General features: G+C 39.0%; 1 long non-coding RNA gene across 1 annotated transcript; it reads left to right on the plus strand.

The window, feature by feature from the left end:
* Positions 1–1,839: 1,839 nt before the first annotated feature.
* Positions 1,840–16,517, plus strand: LOC105474933 (uncharacterized). Its single transcript, XR_983018.2, has 4 exons — positions 1,840–2,103; positions 4,711–4,767; positions 11,805–11,878; positions 16,247–16,517. It is a non-coding gene; the product is annotated as an uncharacterized lncRNA (long non-coding RNA).
* The last annotated feature ends 1,243 nt before the right edge of the window (positions 16,518–17,760 follow it).

The following is a 17,760-nucleotide window of genomic DNA, read 5'->3' on the forward strand; positions in this document are numbered from 1 at the left end:
TTGTACTCAAACAGTGAACTTTCAGGTTAAGATTTCAGAGGTGGAGAAATAACAGGTGATGATAAAGCCCAGTGTATGGTATTGAGTGTCTGTAACTAAAGTGGAAGATCACTAAGATCACTGGAGACAGAAAGCCAAGTAAACAAGGTGTAGTGCTGCATGAGATTTCCACTTTTTTTTTTTTTTTTGAATTGTAAAATGATGATTGAGGCAGAATCAGAACCTGAAGCTTTCACTGAAGAGAATTACCAGGAGGTCAGTTCATGAGAGAGTTAAGAAGGAATAGAAGTTTGTATAGACTAAACGACATCATACTAAATGAACTTGTCTCTATTACTCAGAAGAAACAGAAAAATTTCCTTCAGTGACATTATTCTGACATCTCCCAGATGGAAGCTCATTAGTAGAGTAGTTGCTCTTACCCAAGTTATATCTTTGACATCTCTTTACCTGAGTTAACCTCTGCTGATTCATCACTTTATTATTCCTTTAAATTTCAGTTCTCCTGATGTCCTACCAGTGGTTTCTCCTATCCTAACATTAACAGCCCTTTGGAAATGTGTGCAAGTATGTGTGCCTGTGTGTGTGTATGTGTGTGTGTGTTCATATGTGCTGAGTGGAGTTAAAGGTCATTCTACCTGTACAGTTTTGTGTCCCGTTTTTGCTTCATAGAAATGATGATCCTTTGGCTCCAAAAGAGAAACAAAAATGAGGCATGTGCTGAGAGGTCAGCTGAATATGCAACGGACATAGACAAGCACCAAAGATTGAAAAGTAAAGTTAGAGGATCACAAAGAGCAGCATTGGGAACGAGAGATGTTGAGTCTCTACCCTGTTTTAGATAGATGCTGTATTTGAGATTCTGGATTTTCAGGACTTCACTGGAGCCAGAATGAAACTATAGGTTTGCAGGAGTTAGTCTTTCTATTAACAAGTGGTATGGGGCAGATGAAAGTGGGATGGAGAGACAAACCAGGATTTACAGATGCAACAATCATGAGGGCCTCTCATTCCAAAAATAGATGCTGTAAAACCGGAAATTCAGGGTCTTCTACCTGACTGCAGACAGTGACATCATTGACAGCAAAAAATTATAGCTTATAATTTATTTGCCCTTAGGGGCCCCTGCAATTTCATTATAATGGTTTTAGGTGTTAATCGTTTTCAGCTTGGGATTCATAGAGCTTCCTGAATTTAAATACTGATGTCCCTTAACAGTTCTGGAAAAGCTTTAGCCGCCATCTCTTCCAATGTCTCTGGTATTCTTTCTGGAACTTTGAATAGCTGAATATTTCTTTTATTCTGTCATTTACTTTTCTTACTCGTTCTTTCACATTCTGGATAATTTCTTTTCCCTGCAGATTCAATCATTCGCTTTTCAGCTATACATCTGCTGTATAATGCTTTCTCTGGGTTTCTTTATTTTAAGGTTTATCTTTTCAATATCTTGAAGTTCTGTTTTTTAGAAAACTAAAGCCAGGACTAACTTAACTTAAAATTTCCCCTCAAACTTTCTTCAGACAAGAAAAATGCTGATAATTTGAACTAAAGACTCACGAGAAAGCTTGATAATGTTTATAAATCCTTTAAGAAGGTATAGTTCTGGACAGACATATTTCTTTGTGATCCTTTTCTAAAGGAGAGGATTTACTTCTCATTCACCTTTGCTCTGATGGTTTAGTACTCTGGGGTCCACGCTGTATTAAGGCTTTAGGCTTTATCTCCTTCCTCCTTCCACCCCAATCCTGCCATGGGGTTGTCAGAAACCACTGAGAGCAAAGCAAATTTTATCATTTACTGCCCAGTGTTTCTGCTTTCACTTCAGAGTCGGGCTCTCTACTCCTCAATTTTGAGCCAAATCAGCTAGGCATGTAAAAAGATGTTCTGATGGTATAGCTGGCACTCTTGTTTCAGTAGGAGGACCATGCTGGGTATCTAACTTGAGAGACGTTCAAGTGAAGCAGGTGGAAGTCTGCTTCTGAGAGAGAAAAGATGCAAGGGCTTCCTGAGAGTGATGGTAAAAGTTACCGGAAGTGATGGGAGCAGAGAGGGTTTGAATTCACGCAGGATGAAGCAGAAATCTACTCCTTGACAAACATGGAGGTATGATCAGAAACTTAAGACAATGGCAATAAAGAGAAGGCTGGCTTATGTCAAAGAAGCATGATGTGTGTCTCAGAGAAAGAGTACATTTTATAATGGAGAACAAAATACTTCTCATCAGCAACAAGACAGAGCTCTGCTCTAACGTGTGTGTGTGTGTGTGTGTGTGTGTGTATGTATAATTCATTTATAAGGTTAAAATATCATTTTGATAAAAGTTAAAAATGCCAATCATACTTACTAGAGCAAATGATAAATTTGAATGTTGTTTCTTAATTAAATGTTTTCTATTCCTTGGGAAAGAAAGAGAATTGCCAAAGCAAAACGAAAAACGAACAAAGGAAAAAACAACAGTGGAATCTACTTATCATGGGAGGTAAAGTGGAATTGCAGGAGTGCTTTATCCTTGGGGGAAAGAGGAGAGGGATAAAGTGGGTGGTTGGAATTATAAAGGAGAGAATGGGGACAATAAGGACAGGAGTATTAAAAGAAAAACTTCAGCCAAATTCTATGTAAAGGAGTTTAATCGAGCAATGAACGATTCGTGAATCGAGACGCCCCCCAGAATCACTGCAGATTCAGAGAGACTCCAGGCATCCCTCATGGCCAGAACAAAGTTATAGGCAAAAAAAGTAAAGTGAGGTACAGAAATCCAAAGTGAGGTAAAGAAACAGCTGGATTGGTTACAGCTTGGAGTTTGCCTTATTGAATGCAGTTTGAACGCTCTGCAGTGTATAACTGTTTGAAATATGGCTGCAGGGATTGACTAAGACTTCATCCACAAGGACACAAATATAGAAGTATAGAGTCCTTCTCAGGCCATATTTAGTTTGCTTTAATAGGAGATAGAAATGGCAGATAATATAATGGACAAAAATGAGAAAGAATAAATGTCAGATTATATAAAAGGGAAGAGAGACTAACAGAAAAATACACAATAAAGATGCTTGAAAAACTGAGATTACCTGAGAGATTACCTGAAGAAAAAACTAAATAGAACAAAGAAATGTGGAGATGAGGAACAGAAAAGAAGAAAAAGAGAAAAAAAAGAAGAAAATGGAAATCTTGAGAAAGGAAAGGAAGTGCAATCAACAAGTGTGTGTCTGTGACTTTTGGATTAGTTGTGAGGTTGTAGATGTATGTCTCCAAAAAACATGATTTCCAGCCTTCGTGGGCACATACTGATTATCCATTGACTTCAGTGTTTCTCCCCTAGTAATATAGAAAATTTGAGTAAAAGAGGAATAGTGACCTTCCCATGGGCAGTGAAATGAACTTTCATAAATATTTACTTACAATTTATTGGTTTGTATAGGATTTGACTTCCTCCTTAAAATAATTTGAATGACTTAATAATGAATCCCTTGAATGACATGTGTTATTTGAATAAACACCTAAAAGAAAAAAAAAATTCTTACTTTCCCCTAAACTAGTATTGTTTAGATTCCTGTATAGGCAGGCCCTGTGAGATTTTAGTCCAATTTGTGACACACAATTAAGAGAAACATTAAATCCATTTATTTGAAGGAAAATAAAATCCCTCACTTAAAATCTGATTCTTGCATGAATACAAGGCTATGTACTTGAGAGTATTTTGAGATATACTCTAGGTTTGCAAATATGCAAAAAAGAATCACTTGAAGGATTTCCCACATACATGTGTTAGTTTTGGATGATGTTAACTTTATTCAAAATGTGTGATGATGGTTCCCTCAAAACTAACTTAGATTTAAGATGACAACATTAGCACATATCTAACTCCGTCTATGCAGATTGCCATTAAAATGACAAAGTAGTTATTTAACAAAAATAAAAACATTTTTAAAGGAAAATAAACTCTTCACCAGTGCAGTTAAATATAAAATAGTGACAGTCACTCTTCACAAACGTTGGGAGATTGCTACCCCATATAAAGCAAGTAGAAGAGGAGCGAAAGAAGAGCAAATCTAACCTGCCACCTCATAGCAAGTGTATCTGGGAATAAGCGGAGATCTCACTGTAACCTTTGGCGCTCACCATCTGGGGAACTGGGACCTTATCTGGTGCCCAGGACACAATGACCATGGTGCATACTCCTGACTTAATGTTTTCCAGGTTACACACACACACACACATATACCCCTATCTTAGATACTTTTGGGCTGTAAATCAAAACAAAGAAAATAGTATCTCCAAATGAAAAGTGTGCACCTCCTAATTTCCTCCAATCTATTGGATCTCTTAGCTGGTCACGATTTATCCTTTTTCCTCTTCCTTTGGACCCAAATGATGCAGAAAGGGATCTATACCAATGCCTGATAGACTCTATTTCAAGCATAATTCTCCTTTTCTACGATGGTAAAAACAAAAATGAAAAAGTTCATTTTCAGAATTATAAAAATGCATTCCAATTCATAAGAAAAGTATAAATATTTTTCTCTCAAAATGAATGCAACAAACAGGAGGAAATTTTAGAAAATGTTTTTTTTCCATTTTGTTTAATAAATATGTGTCACAACTATAAGTAATATTCAAAATATTTTCAGTATAGAAACCAAATGATATCTATTCAAAATCATCTAGGATATTTCTCTGTAGTTCCTTCCCTCTTTTTGCTTAAACCCACAGGACAGCATTGGAATCAAAGGATGTGAGTTCAAGTCTTGGCTCTTCAGAGTCTATTAGGTAAGTCTTCTCCAAAATGTTGTTTAGTACTTTCATCTTTAAAAATGAGAAAAAGTATTCTGAGTTACTATGTGCTTGGCAGTTAATATGAAAATTACATGCAGTGACATAAAAATGCTTATCCTGTGGAAAGTTCTAAATACATTTTATTCTCCTTTTTTTCTTCTCTTTTCCTTCTTTCCACCTTCAACTTTTTGATTACTATTTTTTTCTTCTCCTCATAACTACATTATATACCTATATATACATATGTGTATATATACAGAATTTTCTTACACCCATCCCATTCTCTATACTGAAGCCTTGTCATTTAAGTTAATCTATGCCCAGATCTGACCAAATTCACTTGTCTTCATTCTAGTTATCCCCTTTTGATGCTCTGTTGTCTCTCACATCCAAAGCTAATATTTTTCCTTTTGGGGCTCTTTTCTTGTTGGCATTTTATGTGCTATCCTGGCTCTGTGAACTCTAACTTCAGTTCCACACCAAATTCATTAACCAGTGGTATACTCAAGAAATGGCAAAACGTTGTCAGAGAAATCATAGCTGTTAATAAATCATTTAGTCTGAAATGTATAGGGTGGCGGTTAATACTATGGGGTCTAGAGCCAGACCTTGGTTGAAAATACAGCTCCACCACTTCCTGGCAGTGTGAGTTTGGTCAAGTTATTTAACTCCTTTGGCCTCAATTTTCTTAAATTTCCTTGAAGTCTTGAGGTTTAAAGGGGATAAAGAATGTAATGCAATCAGCACAGTGCCTACTATATAATAGTAACTAACACTTGTGGAACACTCATTAAATGTTAATTCATACTAATTTGAGGATTTTTCAATTCAGTATGAGAATTAAATAAAGCACAGGTGAGGGACATTACTGAGAATTGCTTTAATTACTTTTTTGTTTCTGTTTTCATCTCGCTTTTTCATACCAACTGCTTCCTTTTATTTAAAACCTTGTAAAGTTCCTAATAAATGTGAAAAGAACTTTTATGTTTGAGATTCAGAAACTGTAGTACTTCTTCAAATATTCATAAACAGAGAAAAATAATTCTGTCAGTATGGCCACTTAGATTGTATTAGTCTATTACAATACAATGAAGAAATACCTGAGACAGACTAATACAATGAAGAAATATCTGAGACTGGGTAATTTATTAAGAAAAGAAATACTTAATTTATTAAGAAAAGAAATGCTATGAAGAAATACCTGAGACTGGGTAATTTATTAAGAAAAGAAATACTTAATTTATTAAGAAAAGAAATGCTATGAAGAAATACCTGAAACTGGATAATTTATTAAGAAAATAAATTGACTGATAGTTTTGCATGGCTGGGGAGGCCTCTGGAAACTTACAATCAGGCAGAAGGCATCTCTTCAGAGGGTGACAGGAAAGAGAATGAGTACCAGGAGAGGAAATGTCAGATAAAACCATCAGATCTCATGAGAACTCCCTCACTATCACGAGAACAGCATGGGGGAAACAGCCCCTATGATCCAATTACCTCCCATGGGTCCCTCCCACAGCACGTGGGATTATAGTATTACAATTCAAGATGAGATTTCGGTGGGGACACAAAGTCAAACCATATCATAGATATACTCATTTAAATTCTGAAGACATGCCTAAAAACTGTTTACTAGAATGAATAATATAACATGTTGTAGATGAAGGTGACGGAAAAGGTTTTGAGTACAAAAGTGTTTTTTTACTTCTAGCATTTTGAGTTTTATCAACAAGTGAAAAGTATTAATCTGGCAAGCATTAATTAAAACTCTTGACTTCAATATTTCTATAGGTAAGTCAGATCTTTCTGTGGTTTGTGTAATTTTCATTGCAAGGCTAAAGCTTTAAATTTGGCATTCATACTTCTGTCAAAATTCATTTTAAGTCATACATAAACATATCATTTGCATGTTGATTAACTGCCACAATTTCCTCTGTAACAATCTCAGTTTGGAAGTGCACATAAATCACAGCTGAACAGATTTCTATTAGTTCCAAACTCACATATGAAGTAATTGTTGTTTTTCTGAAGAAAATCTGTAGTCAATGTGCAAATTATACATTTTGTTTATACGAGCAATCTAGGATGGATGTTTTAATTACGCATTTGTTTATATATGAAACTTGGACTTACAAATCAAGGACTATAAATATAGAAAATATCTCTCCAAACTAAAATGAAAACTTCACGTGATCAAATTAAACAATTTGGCTTCTGGAAGCAGTTAGCCTACTCAGGCAATCGTACCCAGTAGCATTACCTTCTGCGAGCCAGGCGAGGGAGCTCTTCCCCACAGTATTCTGAACTAATCTTGCAGAAAAAAATCAGGCGCCAGAAGGCAGCCCAGTCAGAGAAAACACCCTACAAGTTCAAGCAGCATCTTGGCAATGCTGCATTTGGAGACCATGAGAAACATAGTTAGGTCCTTTCTTGAGTTTATGAAGGTTTTCAGAGATTCCAAATAGTTTTGGAGGGAGACTAAAGTTACAGCATCCACTCAGAACTTAAAGAAAAAAAAAAAAAAGAGGGCTTTCCATTTAGTAAACCCATCCAAATGCACTCTCAGCCTACAATCTCAAGTCGCCTTAGGGACTGGACAAACTACACTAACCAGGAGAGCGCCTTCTGGACCAGCTTCCTCTGGGCAGGTCTTTAAGGCTGCTGAGTTAGGAAAGTCTTTACTCCTGGGTAAGATTCTAGGAGGTGGAAGATGCCACAGCTGTGAACATGTGGTGGGCTTTTACTTTGGATTCTGGATCCCTTCCTTCACATATCTTTAGAGAGTTCTAAAAAAAAAAAAAAAAAAAGATTTTTTTTCATGATCTTGGAATGCTGATGTTTGAACTGCCTCTGCACTTTTTAAAGAATGATTTGGGCTATTTATTTTTGGAATTCAACAATTAGAATTATGTGTTTTTTTAAATTCGGCTTTAATTTGCACTACAATTGTTATGAGCCTCCCTTTTTTACTAAAAGCATTATGGATAGCATGAAAATTTTTTTTTAGTAAACAATGATACTGAGGTTGCATACTCCTCTATCTTAAGACAGAGTAACTATTTACGTAGTGACTATATTAATAACAGGTGGGTATATTTTTTAAAGAAAAATTTTCTGAGTTAGTTCTATGTTTACACACAGAAATTTTGAGGTGCTCATCTATCACAATCACTGTCATTAATGACAAAAGTAGAAGCATTATGCTATTGCTTTCAGCAAGTCAATGGACATTTCTTAGTTTTAGCAATGAGCTAACAATAAAATCAGGGTTGATATTGAGCTGTGATAAAATAAACAGTTCACATTAATTTTTCTCAGGAATAAATAAAAACATAATCAGTAAACATAGGTTATCATGTTGAAATAATATTTTTTGTTGTTGTTGTTTGTTTTTGAGATGGAGTCTCGCTCTGTCACCCAGGCTGGAGTGCAGTGGTGTGATTTCAGCTTACTGCAAACTCCGCCTCCTGGGTTCAAGGGATTCCCCTGCCTCAGCCTCCTGAGTAGCTGGGACTACAGGTGCCCGCCACCACGCCTGGATAATTTTTTGTATTTTTAGTAGACACAGAGTTTTACCGTGTTAGCCAGGATGGTCTCGATCTCCTGACCTCGTGATCTGTCCGCCTCGGCCTCCCAAAGTGCTGGGATTACAGGCAGGAGCCATTGCGCCCAGCCAACGATGGTATGTTTTAATAGATTTCAAACATTCACAAAATGATTGAAGAGGGAATGTATGTTTTGAGGGAAAAGAAAGAAAAATGAAAGTATATATTAAATAGAGAGAGAGATACACACATGACCAGATAAGGCAGTATGGTGGAATAGAAAGTAAAGGAAAAGAAATGGGGAAGAAAAATAGTTTATGAGTGATAGGCCAGTAGAAATTACTTCCATTTTTCTCATGGCAAAGTTCCTTCCTGGTTTCTTGAATTTAAAAAATTGTTATGTGAGAAATATTTCTGTTGCATGGAAATACATTTTGTTTTGCTTCCATATTGAATGAGGAACATGAATTCCTTCAGTCAAAATGTCAAAGATAATTTTTTCAGAAACTAATACATACATTTTATTAAGCAATTTTTTCCAGAATGTTTTCAAGGTTAGCATGCTGCCATTTTGCCTAGTCTGCTCAGCTCCAGACAACTGGATGATTCGGCTTCCTCCTCCTCCGCCTTTTTTGGCCTCTTTTTCCCTCTACCATCATCTCCATCTCTCCCTAAATCCACACGCTTCTTCCTTCCTGGATGCCTCTTCATTCACTTACTTCCTCTATCATTGTTCTCCATGTGTCTCTTGGCTTTTTATCTCTGCCATTCATATTCTATATTTTTCTCTCTCTTTTCCTTTTTCCTTTCTGCATTGCGAGCTATATAAAGTAGACCTATGAGTTTTGAAAGATTTGGCATGTAAATTAATAAAATTTTGTGGTTTTGTTATAATTTCAAAGTAGGGTGATTTTAATTTAAACACAACAATCAAACTGAGGCAGGATAAGTAAGATTAGGGAGCTGTATTAGTTCATTTTCACACAGCTATAAAGAACTACCTGAGACTGGGTAATTGATGAAGAAAAGAGGTTTAATTGACTCATAATTCTGCAGGCTGTCCGGGAAGCCTGGCTGGGAGGCCTCAGGAAATTTACAATCATGGCGGAAGGCGAAAGGGATGCAAGTAGGTCTTACCATGGAGGAGCAGGAGAGAAAGAGAGAAGGGGGAAGTGCCACACACTTTTAAACAACTGGATCTCAAGAGAACTCACTCTCTATCAAGAGAACAGCAAGGGGGAAATCGGCCCCCATGATTCAATCACCTCCCACCAGGCCCCTCCTCTGTTACCTGGGGATTATAATTCGAGATGAGATTTGGTTGGGGCCACAGAGCCAAACCATATCAGCGGCCATACTGACTTTGTCCCCTTGAGAGGTGACAATGTGCTAGCAGCCCTCACTGTCGGCGCCTCCTTGGTTTTGGTGTCCACTCTGGCAGTGCTTGACGAGCCCTTCAGCCTGCCACGGCACCCTGGGAGCCCCTCTCTGGGCTGGCTAGGGGGAAGCTGCCTCCCTCTGCTCGCGGGGAGGTGTGGAGGGAGAGGCACGGGCAGGAACCGGGGCTGCCAGGGTGCTGGCAGGCCAGTGCGAGTTCTGGCAGGTACAGGCCGGGCTGGGCGGGCTCCGCACATGGAGTGGCCAGCCAGCGCTGCTAGCCCAGGGTACTGAGGGGCTTAGCACCGGGGCCAGCAGCTGCGGAGTTTGCACCAGGTCCCTCAGCAGTGCTGGCCCGCAGGTGCTACACTTAAATTCTCACTGGGTTTAGCAGCCTCCCCGCGGGACAGGGCTCGAGACGCCAGTCTGCCATGTCTGAGCTCCTCCTCCTGCGGTGGGCTCCCTACGGCCTGAGCCTCCCCAAGGGGTGCCACCCCCTGCTCCGTCGCCCCCTCCCATAGACAGCCCAAGGGCTGAGGAGTGCAGGGGCAGCTCGGGACTGGGGGGCAGCTCTGCCTGCTCTCCCAGTGCAGGATCCACTGAGTGAAGCCAGCTGGGCTCCTAAACTGGATAGAGACTTGGAGAACTTTTATATCTAGCCAGAGGATTGTATGTGTACCAATCAGCACTCTGTACCTAGCTAACCTAGTGGAGACTTGGGGGACTAGCACTCTGTGATTCTGTGTCTAGCTCAAGGATTGTAAATGCACCAATCAGCACTTTGTGTCTAGCTCAGGGTTTGTGAATACACCAATTGGTACTCTGTAACTAGCTAACCACCTAGTGGAGACTTGGAGGACTAGCACTCTGTGACAGTGTCTAGCTCAGGGTTTGTAAATACACCAATCAGTACTCTGTATCTAGCTAACTGTGTTTAGCTAACCTAGTGGGGACTTGGAGAACTTTTCCATCTAGCACTCTGTGTCTGGCTCAAGGATTGTAAACGCACCAATCAGTACTCTGTCAAAACGGACCAATCAACTCTAAGATAGACCAACCAGCTCTCTGTAAAATGGACCAATCAGCAGGATGTGGGTGGGGTCAGATAAGGGAATAAAAGCAGGCTGCGGAGGCAGCCAGGGGCAACCCACTCGGGTCTCCTTCCACACTGTGGAAGCTTTATTCTTTCACTTTTTGCAATAAATCTTGCTGCTGCTCACTCTGGGTTCACACTGCCTTTATGAGCTGTGACACTCACTGTGAAGGTCTACAGCTTCATTCCTGAAGCCCAGGAGACCACGAACCCACCAGAAGGAAGAAGCTACTAACACATCTGAACGTCTGAAGGAACAAACTCCGGGCACATCATCTTTAAGAACTGTAACACTCACCGCGAGGGTCCACGTCTTCATTCTTTAAGTCAGTGAGACCAAGAACCCACCAATTCCGGACGCACCCTTGTGTGAAGCCCCACGGGGCCCTCCATACACAGCTCTACATCCCTTGCATCCTCGTGTGCATCAGTACCTCTTTTGCAAGGTAAGCAGTCCTGCAGGATACCAGCAGACCACCAACCAGATAGTTACAAGTTCCTGACATCCAGTGTGGCCTGGGAAAGAGAATAGAAGTTTCTTATTCCTGATGGAATTTCCCCATTCTCCAAGCAATCAGCACCAGAGAAGCTATTAGGTACAAATTCCTGCCTTGGGGGAAGGGAAGGGGAACGAGAAAGGAAAGGGGGTGGCCAGGGGCTTCTCTGGTGTCCTGCATATGCAACTAGGCTCAAGCTTTAGCTTTTAGTAACGTTTTCCTCATTTTAATAATAATAATAAAAGCACCCGTAGGTGGAGATTTTATATGCTCATGATACACACGATTTGTGTTAGGGCATCATACATGCGATGTGTGTTACAGCTAAGCGCGTGCTCCAGCAGCAGGTCTGCCTTTGCATACTTGACCTTCCCAGGTCGTATTTTATGAAAATGTATGTACAGCTTCCATAAAAGGAATTCCTTTGAGGCACTAACTGCTGTCTCCCTCTGAGTAGCTTGCTCTGCCTCTCAGAGTGTACTTTTGCTTTGCAATACACTTTACTTACTCTTACTTTAGGCTTGCTCTCAAATTCTTTTGTGCGGTGAAGTCAAGAATCTGTACCTGCTCACCAGCAACAAAACCACAGTGAAGTAAGGATATGAGTGATGTGTGTGTGTGCATGCCCACGCATGTGTGTGCGTGCATGGTGTACATGTGTGTTGTTAATGTTGCTTAGAATATTCTCCTCCTTCACCATCTGACAATCTCTGGTTCCTCTGGTTCATCCTTCAAAGTTTAGTTCCAATGTCCTTGAAAGTCATTTCTGTATGCTCGCCTGCTCCCAGTTTAAATTATATCTTCCTACTACACTCCCTTAATAATGACCATTTCTCAAGTTTCTTTTATATGCCATAGTTGTGCTTCAGACTTTATAAACATTATCTCATTCTAACAACAACTCTTTATGTCTCATCACCCTTAATTTACAGATGAAGAACCATGGCTCAGTGAGGCCAAGGAATTTGTATCAGGTACTCTGGGCAAATACTCTCCTGCCTCCAGGCCTTCGTACTTGCTGTTTCCTCTGCCTGAGACGCTCTGACTCCAGATCTTGGCATGGCTGGCTTCTTATTTCTAGTCATCTTTCCACTCAAAAGTCACCTCTTCGGAGAAGCCTTCCTTGATTACCCACTCTAAAGAATTCTGTATCATACCTGCCTGTTTTATTTTTTCTTTATTTTCTGAAAGTAACTCGTCTGTTTACTTGTGATGGTTACTATTGAGTATCAACTTGATTGGATTGAAGGATGCAAAGTATTGATCCTGGGTGTGTCTGTAAGGGTGTTGCCAAAGGAGATTAACATTTGACTTAGTGGACTGGGAGAGGCCGACCCACCCTCAAACTGGGAGGGCACCAGCTAATCAGCTGCCAGCGTGGCTAGAGTAAAGCAGGCAGAAATTGGAAGGACTTGACTTGCTGAGTCTTCCAGCCTTCATCTTTCTCCTGTGCTGGATGCTTCCTGCCCTTGACATCAGACTTCAAGTTCGTTAGCTTTTGGACTCTTGGACTTACAGCAGTGGTTTGCCAGGGGCTCTTGGGCCTTTGGCCTCAGATGAAGGCTGCACTGTCAGCTTCCCGATTTTTGAAGTTTTGGGACTTCCTTGCTCCTCAGCTTGCAGAGGGCCTGTTGTGGGACTTTACCTTGTGTTTGTGTGAAAATATTCCTTAATAAACTCCTCTTCATATATACATATATCCTATTAGTTCTGTCTCTCTAGGGAACTCTGACTAACACAATTGTTGACTTATATATTTTTCATCTATTCCACTAGTTTTAAACAAGCATAAGAGGAAGGAGCTGGTCAACCTCCTTATCCACTGTACCCTCAGCTCCTGGAACAGTGTCTGGGGTTATCATAGATGCTCAGAAAGTATATAATGAATAAATAAGTGAATGAATAAATAAATAGAGAAATCTTGGACCTGGCCCTGTGACTTTTCTACTTCATGTTCTTTCCACCCCATCTTAATAGTCTGTACATCATTTAAGATTGTTTATACTGAAATACCCATATTCTTAAAAAGTTATGCTAATACTAATCGTATTATGTCAGGGTTCTCCAGAGAAACAGAACCAATAGGCTGTATGTGTGTGTTCATGTGTATGTGTGTGTAGAAAGAGAGAGAAATTTACTTGGACAAATTGGCTCACTAAATTGGCAGGAGGTCTAAAGAAGAGCTGGTATTGCAGTTGAAATCTAAAGGCAGACTGCTGGCAGAATCCTCTCTTGCTTGGGAAGGGCAGTCTTTATTTAGACTTTCAACTGATTGGATGGGGCCCACCCACAGACGGCAATCTGCTTTGATCAAAGTCCACCAATTTAAATATTAGTATCATCCAAGAAACCCTCACAGAAACATCACTTATAGTCCTCAAATAACCAAACTACATTTTTCACCTTATTGAAGAAATGAAATAATTTAAATCAATGGGCATTTGAAAATTTAAAAATTGAAGTATTAAGTGACTATGACATGCAGGGCTCTGCTTGACACTGGCCTTAAATAGGTGAATGAAATAGACACATTTCCTGTAGTCATAGAGCTTATTTGATGGTAAAATAAACATATTCATATTATCATATATGATTTTCATGTGTAATATCAAAAGAAACAACCTAAATTTTCTCCACACAGTGTCATGATTACACATTTATAGAATTGGTTTTTGTTTCTCTTCACCCTGTGTGTCTTCAGCCTTCTTGCCCTTTCCTAACGGTTACATATGCAAAGGGCACAGTTGTGTTTATTAGAACCTCAATATTATTACTGGTTAATTTGGATGAGTGACTGTTATGCTTAGGGCGTCAGTGTCTTTATTTATAAAATGAGTGTAATACTTTCTATATTGTCACAATAGGATGGAAATGCAGTCAACAGACAGAAGATTTTAATGGCAAATGGTTAGGAAACCAGAGAGGCAGAAAAAACAGAGAACAGACACGTAAAACAGGAGTTAGCACAGTGAGGTTTCAGAGGCAGTTGTGACTTCTCATGTGACCTCAGCATTGCAGTGAAATTACATAGCTTCAGATGATACTGCCTAAATGGAGCAAGAACACCATCAGGTAGGAGAAGCTTCCTTTGCCTTTCTCTTTTTTTTCTTTTTCCTCATGGTATCAGCTAGGCTGTTCTGGAGACTCTGGCTACAGGCCTGCTTCCTCACTAGGTGCAAATAACTACTGCAAAACAAAATTAGCACCTTCTTGAGTGTTTACATGGAGGTGGGATGAAGTGAGGTTCTATTACTCACACTCAGGCTTCAGCAGGCCTGGTTGTCAAGCTCTGTGAGTACCCCTCCTGCAAATAACTATCTCACAAAGATAATATGAAATGTTGGAAACACCTAGCACATAACATGCACTCCATCAATTAAAAACTGGAATGTTATGACATGTATAATTTTGTCCATAATTCTATAGGTATATTGCTATATTACGAGATTGACTTGAAATGATAATATTCTATGAGTTGATTTCTTTTTATTACTAAAGTCACTCATAACAGCAAGCTATTGTTATTGTCATTCTGTGTGTTATTACTCAGTGCATTATTCAGCATGCTATACCCAGAATGGATTCAGAATTTTTGTATTTCTAACCTCTTGTGCATTTACTATTCCTAAGTTCCCAGGAAAAAAGGGGGACACTATTCCTCTTTGCAGGTAACTAATACTGGTGGGTACAGGATATTTTACTGTGTAAAATACTGAGTGTAATGTACATCCTTAAAGGCGATTCAAATATTTAATTGGTTTTAGTAGGAAGGCAATTTTCCTTGATTCTCTTCATGTTAAGAATAGCAAATTATACTATCTCTGAATACAAATTGTACATTTTAAAAAGTCATTCAGTTGCACTGTGTTACATATAAAAACTTGCAAAACTTGTGATTTTCTTTTTATGTAGACTTATTTGTACTTTCCACAGTCTAGATGTAAAACCACTTTGTATTCAACCCCAATTATTCTTACCATATGCAGAAACTGTTAGAAGGATAGCTGTCTGTTGGTAAAATTAAGAGTTGATTAAATACAGAATAAAAACAAATCTGATCATGGCATGTCTCTCAAACAGCATGACACCCCCACAAGCAGACACACACACGCAGACACACGCCCCTTAAATGCTTCATTGACTTTATTTCTCTCTCAGGGTGGAGATAGAACTCTGTATCATGCCTCTGAGGCCCTTTAGGATGTGGATCCCCCATGTCTTCAGCCGCATTCATGCCACAGTGCCTTGGCACTCTCCACGTTAGCCACAATGACCTCCTTTCAGCCCCCTCAACTGATCATACTGTTTCCTGCCACCATGCCTTAGGACATGGGTGTTTCCTTTGCCCACAATAACCTTTCCCCTCCCTGCTTAGTTAATATCTAAGGGTCCTTCAGAACTTCTTTATAGAAGTTGTTTTCAATTTCTGGTTTAGTTAAGATACTCCACTCATAGATTCTAAGCACCACATATCTCTCCTTCAGATTTGTGCCCATTGCAATTTCTCACGTGCTTATAGGAACTTTTAATTACTATGCCTGCCTCCGCATCCTCATTAAACTGTGTAGGCTCTGCAAGATGGAGATACAGTCCTTGTTGGTTTCTGCTCATCCTTGCATTCCCCAGTGCCTAGCACTGTGCCTTGCAGTAGTAGAAATTGACAAGTATTTGTATCAAAAAAAAAAAAAAAAATGAAAAAGGAGCATGAGCTGTGTGTGAATGAAATCATTGTAATGTTGGCCAAGTTTCCACAATCTATATTTGTGCAGAACTATCAGAAGACAATACATGGTTTAATTTATCTATTTGAAATATAGAAATCAAAACATTTTTGTGAATGAAGTGCTAATAGTTTCTGCCCTTGCTTTGAATTCCTTAGGGCAGCTGCTAATTTGCCAAATGCCTTTTATGAAAATGTTTGCATTTTCTTTTATTTTTATTTGTTTTCTTGTCATCCTTAGGGAGCAGAATGCCTGTCTGACTCACCCTGACAGATCTGCTATGGCAGGTCTGCTGTTGTAGAAAATTCTCCACCCCAGGGGCTTTCTCTCTCTTGCAGGGAAGGCTCATGAGCAAATGCTGTCATTAGCAACCATGCATTGTTGAAGACATATAGTGAGAAAATATGTCAGGCATTGTTTCAGTGTACCAATTTTAGTAGAAAATCATGAAAAGTTTTTGAGATATTAACTGTAGATTAAAATAACCTTTAACCTAAATCTTGAGAGTTTCCCATGGTATTTTGATTTTCTTTTGGTCTTTCTTGGCCATCTTTTAAAAATTAAATCATTTGCTATTGTTTTTCTGGGAAAAATGCTTTTATCTGAGGATTTTTCTAAGCTGTACCATTAGATTTCACTTCCCTTTTTACATAGTCTATTTTATACCTATTGGTTTAAAATCATCAAAAGATCCGGGTGTGGTGGCTCACACTTGTAATCCCAGCACTTTGGGAGGCTGAGGCGGGTGGATTGCCTGAGCTCAGGAGTTCGAGACCACACTGGGCAACATGGTGAAACCCTGTCTCTACTGAAATACAAAAAACTAGCCGGGCATGGCAGCATGCACCTGTAATCCCAGCTACTCGGGAGGCTGAGGCAGGAGAATCGCTTGAACCCAGGAGGCAGAGGTTGCAGTGAGCCAAGATTGTGCCACTGCACTCCAGCCTAGGTGACAGAGCGAGACTCCAACTCAAAAACAAACAAAAACACACACACACATAACAAAAATAAAATAATCAAAAGACATCTTTCCTAGAGCTAGGACAATAGACATATCAAGCTTCCTTACAGAGTAGCTGTATTTTTGTAAATGTGCAAATATACCTCAGTGTTTTTTGCGTAACAGATAGCAGGTAAATATTTGCTAAATTAGTAAGTGCTTAAATAGTTATATGTATATGTACTTTTTTCCCCCACAAACCATTCTGGGAAATAGTAACACTTTACATAATTTGGTGAATATGTGTTGTTGCTTTTTAAAATTGTCTAAAGCTATAAACTAGAGTAATAATACTAAGCTCTGCGTGGGGCTACAAACCTGGGTGAATGTATAGACTTGACCAAAAAAGGAATTCCCTATACAAATAACAGTGCCTAGAATAATAGTCAGGATTGAAGGCTGATTTGTTATGGGAACTTTTAAGATAATTGTTTTCAGACTGTTTTCTTTCAGGTTTTAAGTTCAAAGGGTATCTATATATGGTTGATTATAAAATAAATATTTGGCAGGAAAGGGTTTGAAATTGAAGTATAATAGGTAGTAGGAAAGGGGCCACAGGATGATTAACACTTGGGCTTGTAAATAAATAGTTATAATGGGAATTCTCTTATCTAACTCGATTAGAATCTGTATTTGGTTACAGAATTAAAAAGCAGTGAAAGTAAGGAATCATTGAAAAGTTAATATATACCTTAAATACTTATTTTAATCTAAAATATATAAATGTTCATTTATTCACCAAGCTTTTGGGATG

This window comes from Macaca nemestrina, chromosome 4 (assembly GCF_043159975.1).
Source record: "Macaca nemestrina isolate mMacNem1 chromosome 4, mMacNem.hap1, whole genome shotgun sequence".
In the NCBI taxonomy this organism is placed as follows: Eukaryota; Metazoa; Chordata; class Mammalia; order Primates; family Cercopithecidae; genus Macaca; species Macaca nemestrina.